Genomic DNA, 14,994 nt, shown 5'->3' with positions numbered 1-14,994 from the left:
GAATGTTTAAAAAAATGTTACCCCGTTATGAAAAAAAAATATTTCAGTACTTACACACAGCTCACCATAAGGTAATGTGAAATATCTGTTCATTGAACACAACAACAGATGTCATCGACGTGTGTGCAGTGCAGATCACACAATTTAATTAGTCTCCTTCAGTTTTCTCTATATCAGTTCAATTGAGACAACTGAATACTGAAAACTTGCAGACTCAAAGTGTCTTTATTTTCCTGCGTGTTCTTTAACAAATCTGTTATTTTTGTCCAACGCTCCGTTGGACACTTTTTTACAGAACTCGAGGAAAGAATTCTTGAGAAGACGTATCAAACCTACGGCTCGGCTTCATTTTGAGAGGGCCCAAATCAAGATCTGTGAGAAGCCTTAGAGTCTTTCATTCAGGCCGAAATCAGCCATGAGTCAAAACAATGCACGGGCCTTGGTTGGGGGGCGTGTAGCCTGCAGCTTGTCTGCTTCGTTTGAAGTGTGGTTTGTGTAACAGATCTGCGAATGCGAAGGCATATCAGACGCCAAAGCACAGCACACAGAACACATAGCTACTGACAGTCTGCATGGAGCCTCAGATAACACTTCTCACAGAAATGCCACGAGACACTTCCCCTTTTCATGTGCTCACGTGTTCTGACGTCTAAGTCCAGAGTTGAGGGTTTTAGATCAACGGGCAGAATTGGGTATAAGGGTAATGGGACCACATAGAAACGCTGGGAATCAACAGACAATGGTTACATTTCTGCCGCCTTCTGTAGAAATTCTAGAAATAATATTCAAGTGCTGGGTATAGTGCTCCTCTCCCTCTGTGTTACCACCGCCAGCAGCCATTCTCTTCTCTCTTTTGAAAAGCCGGCAGTGTTGTGGGGTGTAATTTCACATAAAGCAGTCATAGATTAAAGTTTCGCCTCACTCGGCTGCCACTCAAATATCAACTCAGCCAACAGCGGTTCTATGACACCGCAATAACGATTTCCCATTGTGTTCCCTCGATAGCTTCCATTGTCTACCGCAGCCCCCTTTTCATCAGAGGGAAAGCAGCAGAGGAAAGGGGGGAAAAAAACAATGGAGGGGCTCATTACAGTTTAGGGGATTGCTGTCTTTCTATCTGTCTCTCTCAACTCCTTGATTTTAAATCCCTCATGCTAGAGCCCCTAGCTCCCCCCCCCCCCCCCCCCCCCCCCCCCCCACCCCCACACCCCCACCCCCTTGTTATCAGGACAGGCTTTGTTATGGCAGTCGATGCATCTGTGGGTGGCTGACCATGTATGTGTTAGGCAAAGAGAGCAAAAATGTGACGCCGACTTGTCCGTCACGTGTGTGCACGGGGCCCATTCCCAAATGTGGGCCCTGATAGCTCCCCTCATTCAAAAAAGCAATCAGGGACTCTGTGCCTTCCTCTCTGTCTTTCACTCGCTCCCTCCACTGATGTAATTTGCCATTAGCAGAACAACGGAACTTTTAATTGAGTCTCAACTGCTTGGGAGCAGATGACAACTCCTTGTTCATCTCATCCGGCCTGTTTTTTTTGGTTTCCTTTGCTTTAGTTTTTGGTGTGAAGAATTACCTTTGTTTTTCATCTAATTTGATTATTTCTTTGTGTGTGTGTGTGTGTGTGTGTGTGTGTGTGTGTGTGTGTGTGTGTGTGCAAAAAATATGTTTGTATTCAGGGTTGGGGGTCTGGGTGAATCTTTGGCTGCTTGTCCCATTTTGACCTCTCCAATTAGTTTTCACCATTTAAGCCGGAATCTCAAGGTGAATCGGAAAGATTCGCAGAAAGGTCAGCGCACTGCATTTATGTATATTCAACAAAATTTTAATTAAGCAACACTCATTAAAATTTCACATGGTGTGGCGGCTGCTCAGGGGGATTGAGCGTGGTGGAGAATAGCATAAAACATTTACTGTGGAAAGCCATCTGAGCAGAAGTAATTCAGTCCTTCAGAGCAACAGCACTAAAAATGCACATGTGCATGGTTATGTGCATGGTTACATATATGTGAGGAGAATGTCTTGTTTATTATGTTTATTATTTATTATGCTCACTTATGAGGCTGTAAGACATTTAAAAAGTGCTAGTTAATGTTCAAATTAAAGTTAAAGTCAAGTGCAAATTGGGCTCCAATGTGACATTTTTGGAGTTTCCATTTGTTTGGTGTGGACATAACTCCATACATCTTAAACAGGCACAGTACCAGTCGGATGATGGTACTATAACTATAACACACACATTTATTGCTATTATTTGTTGTTAATCAAAATGGACACATACTGTGCATGTAGACAAACTGAAAACACATCTATCTGGTAGGTGTCAGAGAGCTCATAGCGGATGCTAATTTGCAACGTCCGTTCCTAGACGGGCTGTTGTGAAAATAGAGTTAAACAAAGAGGTAAACTGAGTATAGCAAGATTCAATAAAACACCCATTTTGTAGAAACATAGCCACAGAAAATGTGTACGGGTTTGTTGCTGGTTCACAGGTGTTGAAGTTCACAGGAAATGTAAAGTGATCAGGTTGCAAATTACAGGACGTTGCTCCTCTCAGAGAAAGGGGGGGGAAGCTGTCAAAGCAAAACAACTATACAGTTGCCACTTAAAGGTGTTCTGGCGGATCTGCTGCAGCACTGTAGTCTCTTGATGTATTTGCAGAAAGGCTAAATGAAAATCTATAAAGTTTGTAAAACTTAAAATCTTTACTTACTGTGCTCATTTACTTCAAATGCAGCAATGGTGATTGCCAGATTTTTTTAAGGCCCAATTGTAAAGACAGGCACTTAGACAATGTGTGTTTTGGGAACAACGAGGCACTGTACAGGTGTCAAAAGAAATTCACATTATCTCACAAAAGCCTTAATCATGTTAAGTGTCTTTTTAGCACCAAATTCAACTAAATCAAAAATGATCCCTAAATACTTCACTTCTCACATTTAAGGAAGCTGTTGTATGCAAAAGATTTAATGAAAAGCGACTGTGTCGTCAGCATATACATCTGAAGACCTGGGCCTTTGACAGTGTGCAGAACTTCGGAGTCACACGTATTCTCTATTTCTTACGGTCATGGAGGTGCACTTTTTTCTAAAATATTCATTTTGGGCCCCTTGTATGTGTGTCCAAGGCAATTTCATTAGCACAGGTATGGCACATTTCAACATCAAGGCAATTCAAATTTACATAAGATGTAAAAGGTTTCAAGACAAAAAGGTCAAAGCAAACAAGGGACAATACAAAAAAAGCATTTCCATAGAAATCAAAAAGTTAAATAGAGAATTTTAGCTCAGCAGGTAGAATGGTTCGTCCGCCAACTGGACAGTTGGTGGCTTGATACCCAGCTCCTTAGCATATTGAGGCCCTTTGGTGAGATACAGAGCAGAGAACAGAGAAGATGTGTCATTAGTGAGGACTTCAAAAAAATCGATTTTGGCCCTAAACCATTCCGTGCTTTATAAAACAACAGCAATATTTTGATGTCAATTATCTGACAGTGCAAAGAACTTACAACTGAACTGATACAATCCACTTTCTTTGTCTTCTTGAGGATGTTCCGAAGCAGCTGCCGCCTTGTGATCGATTTGTTCGAGAGACCCGTAAACAAAGTCGACTGGAGATAAAAGCCTGAACAAATTTTTCTTTTTTTCCGAAGCTGCCATCCGCGTTGCATTTTCTGTGCAGGTGAATTCAAAGGTCCCCTGCAGTACAAAAAAAAATCTCAGGGTCATCGGGGTCAGGATATTTACTGGAGCATAGAGGAAGTTTTTTGGCCCTTTTGCTTGAGGGCCATTAGGCAGCCAATGGTACAGTATATCCCTGGGGCAACATTAGAACAAGCAGAGTGGCCAAAAGAACACTGCTGTTGACTGATAACTATTCACCACCGCCCCTTGAGGTTATATGAAAAAAAGATATAATACATAAACAAACAAACATTTTTAGGGAAAAATTGGCATCTCCAGGGCTGTTGTGTTCCCTTAAAACCACAGTCACAGGGTGAAATCAATATCCAGTTTATGTCCGGATGCATTGGATGTGTTGAGCCTAACTCAGGGTGAAGACTGGGGGCCAGCAGAAGTTGTTAGTGTCGTGGTGAAATAGGCCCTCCAAGAATTACAAAGCTCTTATTGGCAAGTACAGATACAGTTTAATGCAACTCAATTCACACCTACCCATCCCCCCCGGAAAAATCCAGTGTTTAGTTGACTCCTGAAGTGGAAAGAAGTAAATGCAACCCACTGCAGCAAACAGATATTAAAAAGTCAGACTTTCTTCAAGTGCACTGTTACTGTATTTCAGAAATAAATCACAGCTTTCAAATGCTCTTTGCAGTCGGCTATGAATATATATTTTTTTCTATCCTTACTTATTCAACAACTCTTCCCCACAGATCACAAAGATCTACGGAGTTCTTCTGTGGTTGTTCAGGTCGAAGGCCAGTGAGGGGCGGTTCCCAGACCCTCAGCTTGTTGTTGTTGAAGTAGTCCATGTTGGATTTTGAGGTCTGCTATGGATCATTGTTGTGCTGAAGAAGCCGGCTTCACTTTGTTGACTGACTGCAGGACATTTACATCCGGAATCTACTGATATTCATTGGAAATTCATTCTCCCACCTGTCCGTGCCACTGGCTGCCACACGACTAAAGCAGAATTCTTCCGCCCTAATGGTCAACAGATGGCAAAGTGTCTGTTCATTACAACGCTGCTCCCATTCTTTCTCTGATCAACTTTGCTAACTGCGGCTAAAGAGCAAAACATTTTTACTTCATCTGTGCACACATATTTCCATATCGATTCTTCCAGGTGACTTGTCTTGGTGGAAGAGCGGACTGAGCATGTGATTGGGGGAATGTGACTTGTACTTTTAAGCGTGTTGGGTGGTCAGTAAGACGAGAATAGTTCTTTAGAAATACAGACCATTTACCATTCATCATAAAATCATGGAGAAAAATACTAAATGACTAATGTTAGTTAAGGGATGATTGCACGGAGCTGCAAAATGAATATATGGTGCAATAGTTTTGCCAATTAGAACACAATAAAATAATCACAACATTTAAAGGTTAAAACGCATACATGGCCTTATTTCTTTCATTTTCTCCGTCAGAGTCTCCGTCTCATGTGCATACTGAATTATTTGTGTATGTATGCACTGTCGTTACATTATTGATCACATGTGCTCGTGTGACGGCTGTTTGGCCTCACAGGCATTATCGTCACACACCGAGACGGCCCCCGGCGATGATAGCTTAAATCATGAGATCCCCGGCGATGAGAGCTAATTGTGCCGCTCAGAACCAATTTCTTCATTTGTATCAAATCCCCCTGGCTTACTACACGACTTGGGAGATGACACCTCGTGCATCAAACCAGCTTTGATTTTCTTTTTTTTTCTCTGTGTGTCTTTGTTGCTTCTGTAACTCTGAGCAAATTCAATCGATTATCCCTGTTTACTGTGTGGATTGATGGCTCTTTAATATCTACATTTGCCATTTACCTCAGCTTCAAACATTCAAGTGTAAAGGGAACTGGAACACAAAAAAAACTTAATATACAAACCCACACGTACAAACAAACAAACAGACAGACCCCACATTATCCCATGGGAATATATCAAAAGTCACATTTTTTGTTAGATTGTATGCTTGATTGTTACAGGAGCTCAGCCTAAGTACATAGAAAATTGCAAGCAAGGTAGAGGACAGAAGGTAGCTGTGGGAGGTAGGAAATAGCCCTCTCACACGCTCTCTCTCTGTGTGTGTGCGCGTGTGTGTGTGTGTGTGTGTGTGTGTGTGTGTGCGCGTGTGTGTGTGCACGTGCGCTCATGCTTCGTTAATGGTATTTCTGGATATATCCCAAGTTATTACTGTAAATCAGGCAGGCTTTCAAGACCTTTAACACAAAGTAACAGTCCCTAACAGCAGCCCCAGGCTGCCATATAGAAATTACATGAATATGGATTAAAAATAAAAACGGGATGGAGGGGAATGAGAGATGGATGGAAGGATTGAGTTAGGAAGAGGAGCTGAGAAAGAAGAAGTATCAGGATGCAGAGGGAGAGAGTGAAGGGTGGAAATGCAGTGGAAGGAGGATGGACAGACTGAAGGGTGGAGGGAGGTTAACTAGAAGAGTGGTGTTGGATAGAGGTGTAACAGTGTGAGGTAGGTAAGAGGGGCAGGTGGAGAATGTGCAGGTGGAAGGGCAAAGCGGGGCCAAGGTTTGGAATGGAAGACCTGGGTGTGATGGAGAAACAGGGCGGAAAGAAAGAAGAGAGGAGCCATTTCACATCAAGAGCCTTTCAATACAAGTGGACCACTTCCACCCCTGGCCCCTTCGGCTGAGGCTCCCAACAGTCTATTCATATGCTTACCAAGGAAATTTATGGAAATGACTGGTCCAGTGTGGACTTAAAAATAGGAATCGGCTCTCCAGCTCACTCATGAATCATGCATCCATTTTTTTTTTTCCGAGTCACAGGCTTTAACTAATGGGTCATTGTGAGGAAAGGACCCTCATCTGCCACCGTGCTATTGTATACGCTTATTTCAAAAGCATATGGTGGACTTGGTATGCAGGAAAAAAAGGAATAATTCAAAAAATTATTCACACCCAAACCTTTACGCATACTCTGCATGTTGTATTTTTCTTAAATAGACTCAAAACTTGCTGCACATGAAGGAACAGATCAACATTATAAAAGAATATGCCAATTTGCTCCCCTCTCCCAGTTAGATGCTAAGTATAAGGCATCATTATCCAACACATATTGTCAATGTGTTAAGGATGGAGATGTAGATGAGGGAGGAAATTCACTCGTTTCAGCCGCAGCAAGGGTCAAGGAGTCAGGGGAGAGGTAGAACAAAATTTAAATATATAGCAACATATACAATAAAAATAGAAGAAAAAAAAATATTAAGACCTTTATAGCCTATATTTTAAACAGAGTGAAAGTATTGCCCTTGGGAGAGAAGGCTAAAATGTGCAGTGGTTTGGACTGAAAGCATTTACATAATAAATAAATATGCATATATATATATATATATATATTGCACAAGATGATAAAAAATTGAAATTAGGCGAACAGGTGAACGGTCGAACAATTCCTCTCGATAAAGATGGTGTATGAAAAATGTGCGCCTGCATTCAGCAACTACCCTCGTCAGAGATTTTCAATTTCCCCTTCTTTTAATATCGGTGTGCACACATTCAAGCACACGCACGCAGAGCGAGAGAGGGAGAGAAAGTCATGCACACTGTGTGCACATTTTGCCCAAATTCCCTCACTCCCGTGCCCTGAACATCAGAGGAACTCAAACTTCATTTCTTTTGCTCAGAAGTTAAGAGTTCAAAGAGATTGAAATCCACATATACAGTCACTCACCCAAACACACACATGCGCGCACACGCTCACCCTGCAGATGTATTCCCACTATTACTGTGCGAGGAACACTATTAAGGAAGTGCTGCGGTTGCATCTGTTGTGAGCGTGTGTACAGCCCTGAGCGAGTCATCTATTTCCGCAACCTTCACCTCTCCTCTAGTCAACGCAACGGAACACTCGGCGCCGCTGAACACAGCTCTCCGAGCTTGAGTGGGACGGGCCCAGCATTTCAGCATGCCTCGGCATAGATTCTTTCTCGGGATCTGTGTCTTTCCCTCTGGCTTTTTAAAAAAAAAAAAAAAAGTTGTCTTTCCCAGTCTCAATATTGTATCAACGCGAGTGTTGAGCATGCTCGCGCATGAGACAGAAGGCTGGACGTGAGCGAGACGCTGTCTGTGTGGCGGCGTCCAACGGCAGGAGGGACACTTTGCAGATAGCAACACTGTGCACAGATAAAGTGCCATTTGATAAAAGACTCGTGACAATGACTGGAGAGTCAATCTTGCAATACTAGCATGTGTTTCTGATGCGTGTGGATGAACTTGTGCTTGCGCGCTCGCGCGTGTGCATGAATCTCAGTATGTGCCTTCGCCTGCTGTCAGGACCCACAGTGACAGAAACAAAGAAAATCATACCCCGGCGTTGTTATGCGGTGACATTGCAAAACTGTCAAGGAGCTTGTATGTTGTACTTTCTCTATATCTCCATGAAACAATGCAAACATGACACAAGGAACACACACATACACACACATATAAGCGTTTACTGGGTTTGATCGCGCGCACACACACACACACACACACACACACTGCTGCTTGAGTACTGGAATATCTAATGCCGGCATCCGAAACCATCTCCTTCACATGTATGCAGGGCCGTGCGTGCACATTTCAGTTTGTGTGTGTGTGTGTGTGTGTGTTTGACAACGGTGTTTCTCTGCAGTGCTACAGTGCCATCTACAGCTCGCTTTCACTCGGGAGCGGAGCGGCACAGAGCCGGGCCGCCGTACACCGGCAGTGGCCTCACATTCACTCTCCCCCTGGGATGGGAGCGTTTCCTCAGTGTGTGTGTGTGTGTGTGCACGTGTGTGTGTTAGTGCATGTCGTAGTGCGTTCAAGCACAATGGACAAACGGTACAGGACTCCAAAGCCCCCGCCGGGCCAGAAGTTTCGTTCTCCCCTTCCCCATCATCCCCAGCTTCTCTACTTGAGACTGACACTCTCTCCTCTCTCCCTCTCTCTCTCTCTTAGCATTGTGCGCTCACTTTGCTCCGGCCCTTATCTCATCTCCACTGTGGGCCTGGATTATAAGATGCCGCTTCGGCCCAGAACTCACCAACATCCACGGAGAAACTTTGAATAGTTGTTTTTTTTCTTTCCCACCAGTCATTTGAATTCTATTCACTGCAGTGCTGCGAGTGCTTTTTCTCGCCTGCACTCTGTGCTCCAGTCTGCCGGCGATGTGACTCAAATATTAGTTGATTTAAAGGAAGAACAGTGGAATGATGATTGATGACAGTGGTAACAAGATGTATAAGTAAGAATAGCATTTGGATTACAATGTTTGGACAGAATTGGTCACGCATCTTCTCAAGCTTCATTTCTCTCTCTCTCATATCTTTATCTCCTCTATCTATTTATTCATTCTCTCCCACAGAGACACTGCTATCCTCATCTTCCGCTCCCCTTCTTCCTCTCTCTTCCCGCAGTCCCTCTGCTGAGGTTAATGAATGACTTGGCAGGAGGCGGTAGCGGTGGCTGTGGGGAGCCAGTAAGGCTCAGAGAGGTGAGGAGACACTTCCTGCCCCCCCCCAGCTACTATTCTCATTCAGTGGGCTACACTGCCACGCAGCCCTGCCAGGAAAAGGAATGGCACCGGCTTATTGGATTATCTGTGACTTCCTGGTCTTCACGCAGCTCTAAAACAAACTGGGTCTTAAGCCAGATTTGCTTTTGCTCGGTGTCAGCACATGCAAGTCGGAGAGGAGACAGATGCTCAAATTGACCTTAAATGTTTCCGCCATAAGCACGCATTCCAAAGAACGCTCCGGACTGACTGTGCCCCACGCCAGCAGCTGTTAAGTAGATGGGTAAAATATGTGGCCACTTTCTGTACTGGATGCTTTTTTTCCGCTACATTTTTGTACGTACATTCATAGTGCCCTGAGAGGGAATCCTGACGACTGTGGTCAGTGGCGGTTCGAGCTAGTATGGCGCCCCGACCGAACACCTGACGCGTTGAAAAAAGCTCCTCTCTGCTGCAGCTACCGTGACTGGAAGGGTTAGGCATATCCTGAGAGCGGTCCACAAATTCGGGTACGTTTCTGAGATCTCCATCCCGTCCATGAACATCAGCAGCTCAAGCCGGAAACTGCATTAGTGAGCTACTGTACAAAGGCAGAGGTGCGCTGTGTGATAGATCCCCCTGTTGCTCCCTCGCACCTTAACCATCTCCATCTCCTACTTCTTGGCGTGAGACCTTCTCAGCGGGCAGTAGCTCCGCCTAGCTCACACAGCAGAATCAGGGCGCCCAGTCCTACAAGTTGAACTGACCCACACGAGTGGGCCAATCTCCTGTCGAGAATGGAGCAGTGCAAGGTGTGTGCGTCTCAAGTTAAGGCAGAAGTCACTGTGTGTTACTTGCCACGCTGGTGAGGAAGTAGAAGGGGTTAGTCCCGGAGCGAGACAATGTTGAAATTCGCGAGTGCTCCATGGCGCCCCCGGCGTGTCCCAAGTTTTCATTTCCTCACTGATACACTGCATCTCAACAGCAGAGCAGTCGTCATACACATGGTTCTTCAGCATGTGGTCTCATGAGTTTGGGGACTTTACTTCACAATTGCCCTGACAGTTATTTGACTTTTATGTTGGTCACAGGAGTAGTCTGAGGCTGAGCATGTAGGCTGCCATTCTTCTTCCCTTCCACTTCCTGCCTGTTCACATTTTTCGAAAATCCCCCTTTGGTACGGGAAACAATGACAACCTCCGAGCTGGCAACCGACACACTGAAAATGGCAAGTTTTGGACTAAAATGAGGATTGTGGATTAGCTGACATTTTCTTATTTTTTCTTGGCGTTTTCTCTTCATATTTGACAATTGTGATTGGTTTAAAGCAATACAACCAACCTCTGTAGCAGAATAATATTGTGTACAGCCAGACAATCACAGGACAAACAGACGGTAAAGATGGAAACATTCCCCACACAACATCAGCATGCTAACTAACTTTATTCTAGACTGTAGATTTGCAGTAGGCACATAGTTGCCCATTGACCAAATGAGGCCCTTCAATGAAAATGTTTGACCCCTGACAATAGCGCGAAACAAAAGCAAGTCTTCTCATTCTTATTTTATCTTTTTTGGAAAGTCGATTGATAATGTATGTACAGTCCCCACACACGTGACCTTGTAATCCACAAATGTAATCTATATGGTAATCAAAGGAACTTAAATGAAGGTGCAGGTTATTTGAAAAGCGCGTGGGGCTGAAATGAAGTCTAGTGCACCTACCAGACGAGTAGCATTCGTGTACGATATTGTGTCAAAAAACAATGCCGTCGGTCAGCAGAAAATGATGCAGAACAGCAGGCCACGGTCTGAAACAGCTTCATGAATCAATTTTATTCTTAAATAAATGAAAAAAGAAAATATATAAAATTATAACAAAATGTTTGTATGTATATGTAATGTATATTTTGCTTTATGTCAACATACCTGGAGAACTAGTGGGCCTTTGGATGGAGCCAATTCTGTGTTCAGAGCTAATGTGCTTGTCAGCATGTCTTAGCATGCTTAACATGCCAAATATTATTCCAGCTTTTACATTTACATTGCTTATTTTCACCTCACCAAGCTGTGGCGGCCTCTTGACAATATAAGCTAAGAAATACAAATTTGTATATATATAAATGTTGGGAGCAAAAAAACAACGGCTCCGTTTGCTGCGTTTAATCTGGAAGTAACGTGTGTAGTGCACAGTGGCCAGAGAGATCTTTTTTCAGGGAACGTCTCAGAGCAAAGAGATTGCACACTGCAAAAACTGCACTTTGATGAGATTCTGGTGTGCCAGAGCGTATGCACTGATTTATTTAGTCTTTTTTTTTTTTTTTTTACCCCTAAGATACATATTCACTTTTGAACCTGCAATAAGCCGGTATCAGATGTGCCGACATCTCCTTTTTTTCTCTACCTGATGAATTCTTTGAAAAAACAACCTTCCTCAGTCTTTTGTGAATCCCCTAATGGTAGTTCAAATGCTTACAGTGCTAATGGGCACAGATTTGAAAGCTGTCATAATCCTTTGGAAAAGAAAAGTAGCAGATCACTGACTTTATAAACTGTCTTTCTCATCTGCCTGCGAGGGGTTTATGGAACGCGCGCAAGCTTGTGTGTGTGTGTGTGTGTGTGTGTGTGTGTGAGAGAGAGAGAAGGGGCCTTGACGACAGGCTTCAGAAAAGCACCACGTCGAGCCTGACGCTGCCGCGGAGACAGACTCGGGGCAAAGTCGCAAAACAGACAAATGAGCTGATTTGTTGGCTGATTGAGCGCCGCTTGTCGATTAAAGCCCTTTCAGTATTTAGAGAAGACAGAGAATATAAAGAGGGGAAGAAAGAAAGAAAGAATGAAAGAAAGACAAAAAAAGGAACATGAGCAACTTACAAAAACAGGGGCATGTAAGAGCGAATTGGGAGACAAGAAGGAGGCCGCCTGCGAGACAAAAGCCTTATGAAAAATCACAGAGGTTACTTGTAGGAATTTTCTAAATGATGACCAGCCCCCCCCCCCCCCCCCCCCCCCTTCGAAGTTGAAAGAGGAGAAGGGTGTGCTGGGCAGCAGGGGATGACTGGGATGCCTTTTTGACTCAAACTGAGAAGGAAGAATCACACGTGTGTGCGTGTATGTGTGTGTGCGTGTGAGTGTGTGAGTGTGTGTGTGTGTGAGTGTGTGCGTGTGCGTGTGTGTGTGTGAGTGTGTGTGTGCGTGAGTGTGTGTGTGTGTGTGCGCGCGCGTGTGTGTGTGTGAGTGTGTGTGTGTGTGAGTGTGTGAGAGTGTGAGTGTGTGAGTGTGTGCGTGTGTGTGTGTGTGTGTGTGTGTGAGTGTGTGTGTGCGCGTGTGTGTGAGTGTGTGTGTGTGTGTGTGTGTGCGCATGTGCATTTGTGTATGCGTGTGGTTATATGCATCCTTGCAAATCCAGCATGACTTGTGTCTCCGCCTATGTCACCAAGAACAACAGTTGTCATGGGAACATGACTGTCGGAGGAACAGACACATTTCCACACTTTTCTTTGTTCTCTGTTCTCTGTTCTTGTTAATGAAATGCATTACCAACCCCACTCCCCGCACGCACATACGAACATGACAAGTTCACTCTGGTTTCTCTTTTGATTTAGTCATCTTGTTTTTTCGGTCCTCTCTTGTTTCATCGCTTCTTCCTTCTTCCCGTCTCATCTTCTTATCTCTTCTTTTAACGCACATACTTCCCCCAACACTCTTCACCGCCCAGACATTAACTTTTTACTATCTGCTGGTTTGGTGCTGTGGGATTTAGCAGAAGTTGGGCTTATCTGATGTCTTCAGCTGAAAATTAATACCGACAGCTGCTGAAAATAAGTCAGGTGAGAATGAGAGGATGAGACTGAACCATATCAGTACATTTTATGGGCCTCTGGACCGAAACAATGTGCTGAAAGAGACACTCCTGGTGTTTGGGAACTGCAGCATTTCTATTTCTGTCATTTAACCCATCATTCATCATTTGAAGCCACAGCCTGTTAGTCTGGAGTAGTAATGTTCCTCGTGTCTCTACACTTCCTGTTTTCTTGTCTCTTGTCTGTCGCTTTACGTTTCCTTGTGTTCACCTGTGATGTGTCTCACCCTTGTCCAAACATTAGTATATAGTCTCTGTGCTCCCAGTCCTCGGTGTCAGTTCGTCTGTTGCGATCGTCCAGTCGGTTCCTGTTCCCATCCTGTTATGATTCCGGCCTGTTTTGTTCTCTTTTTTTTCCCCTCGGTTTGTTATTTTGCTCCTGTTTTTACCATTGGTTCCTTTGTCTGAGTTAGAGTTTTGAAATCGCCTCAGTTTGGATTGTGTTTGTCTGTAAGTCCGTTTTTTTTGTTACAGTTTATTAAATCATCTTTTTCACCACACTCTGTATTTGGGTCCTGTTCCTTCACCCCCTCCTTAACACATCTTCTATACTGACACTGCAGCCGAGTGCCCAGAGCCATTGAGAGAGAGAGTAGCGACAACTCTGTTCACTCCAATGGACCATTTTTTTCCAGCAATTGCGGATCATGGAGCCTCTCAATAGACTGTCTGTGTTGCACTTATGAAGGGCAAGATGTTTAAATAATCCGATTGTATACCATCAGCACAACTGAAACAACATGCGCAATAAAGCATGTTAGTGGATTACAATATATGATTATTTATGATTGACTAACTACATAGGGTAACCACACAGGCATGTCGGTCTGCTATATTGTAAATCGATACATTTATTGACCACTAATTACCAAATTTCGAGTCTCTGTCGCTCTGAATAATGGATTCGAATGCGCGCAAAGAACTTGCGCGAACTATCTGAAGTCGACATGAGTCACGTGACGTGCAAGCATTTTGGACCTCCGTTGTCGATACTCTCCATCTCTCAACGGCTCTGGGCTGGCCCTATCACATCTCTTTGGCGGTCCCGCCCCCTCCCCACTGTTTCTCTTGTCAGATACAGTGGCTCGGAGCTGACAGTCTGTGGACGGAAGAGGCGAGAGCGTCAAAATGAAGAAACAAACGCTGAAGGGGTGCGGGCAAGTTCAGTACGGGCCCAAAACTTTTTTTCAAAATCTAGCAGCTAATGTGCGCAAATAACAGACATGTTAGCTGCAGGGGCTGCAGTAGTTTCAATATCTACACTTCCCCGACATGGTACAGCGACCGGCGGGGCCTGACGGGGGACAAGTGGCTGGTCATGGAGGGACAGAGCGAGCAGGAGCAGCAGGAGAGTGTAGTGGAGCAGCTTCCTGATCAACAGCAATTCATTTATGTCTCTTTCATAGAAGAGAGACAGTGAGGTGATGTGTGTGATGATGATTCCACAATGTCTGTGAACGAGCGTTGCTGTTTTTTGCGGGAGAATAAAAAGTAAAAATATCGGGTACTTTTGGTCAAATGCTCGTTCACCAGCGGCAGCCTTGGTTGATTACAAAAGTCGCTTCCCTCTGCGTCGCGGTATAAACCCCGCCCATTATCAGATAATCCGTTGCGATTTGGAAATCCCTTTCCAACGGAGGGGATCCATACGGTATTCTGGCCGAGCAAATTGAAATGAGCTCCCAGAATTCGTCTGGGTCCCAGGCTAAGAGCCATTGCCATAGTAATCATAATGTGCTGCAGCCAGCCACCAGGGGGCGATCGAGATGTTTTGGCTTCATTTTTGGGAGCTGTCACGTTGTCCATCTTTTAAACAGTGTATGGTAGTACAGCTTTCATGTTTATCCAATAATAAACTTAATATTGCAATTGTGTTTCTCCATACTAAGATTATAATATGTCTGTCCTGTACGTTGTAAAGCATTTGAAGCCCTCTGTCACAAAGCTATATAACTGTAACATTGTA

Source organism: Scophthalmus maximus, chromosome 8 (genome assembly GCF_022379125.1).
Source record: "Scophthalmus maximus strain ysfricsl-2021 chromosome 8, ASM2237912v1, whole genome shotgun sequence".
Lineage (NCBI taxonomy): Eukaryota > Metazoa > Chordata > Actinopteri > Pleuronectiformes > Scophthalmidae > Scophthalmus > Scophthalmus maximus.
Note: the sequence above shows the minus strand (reverse complement) of the source record.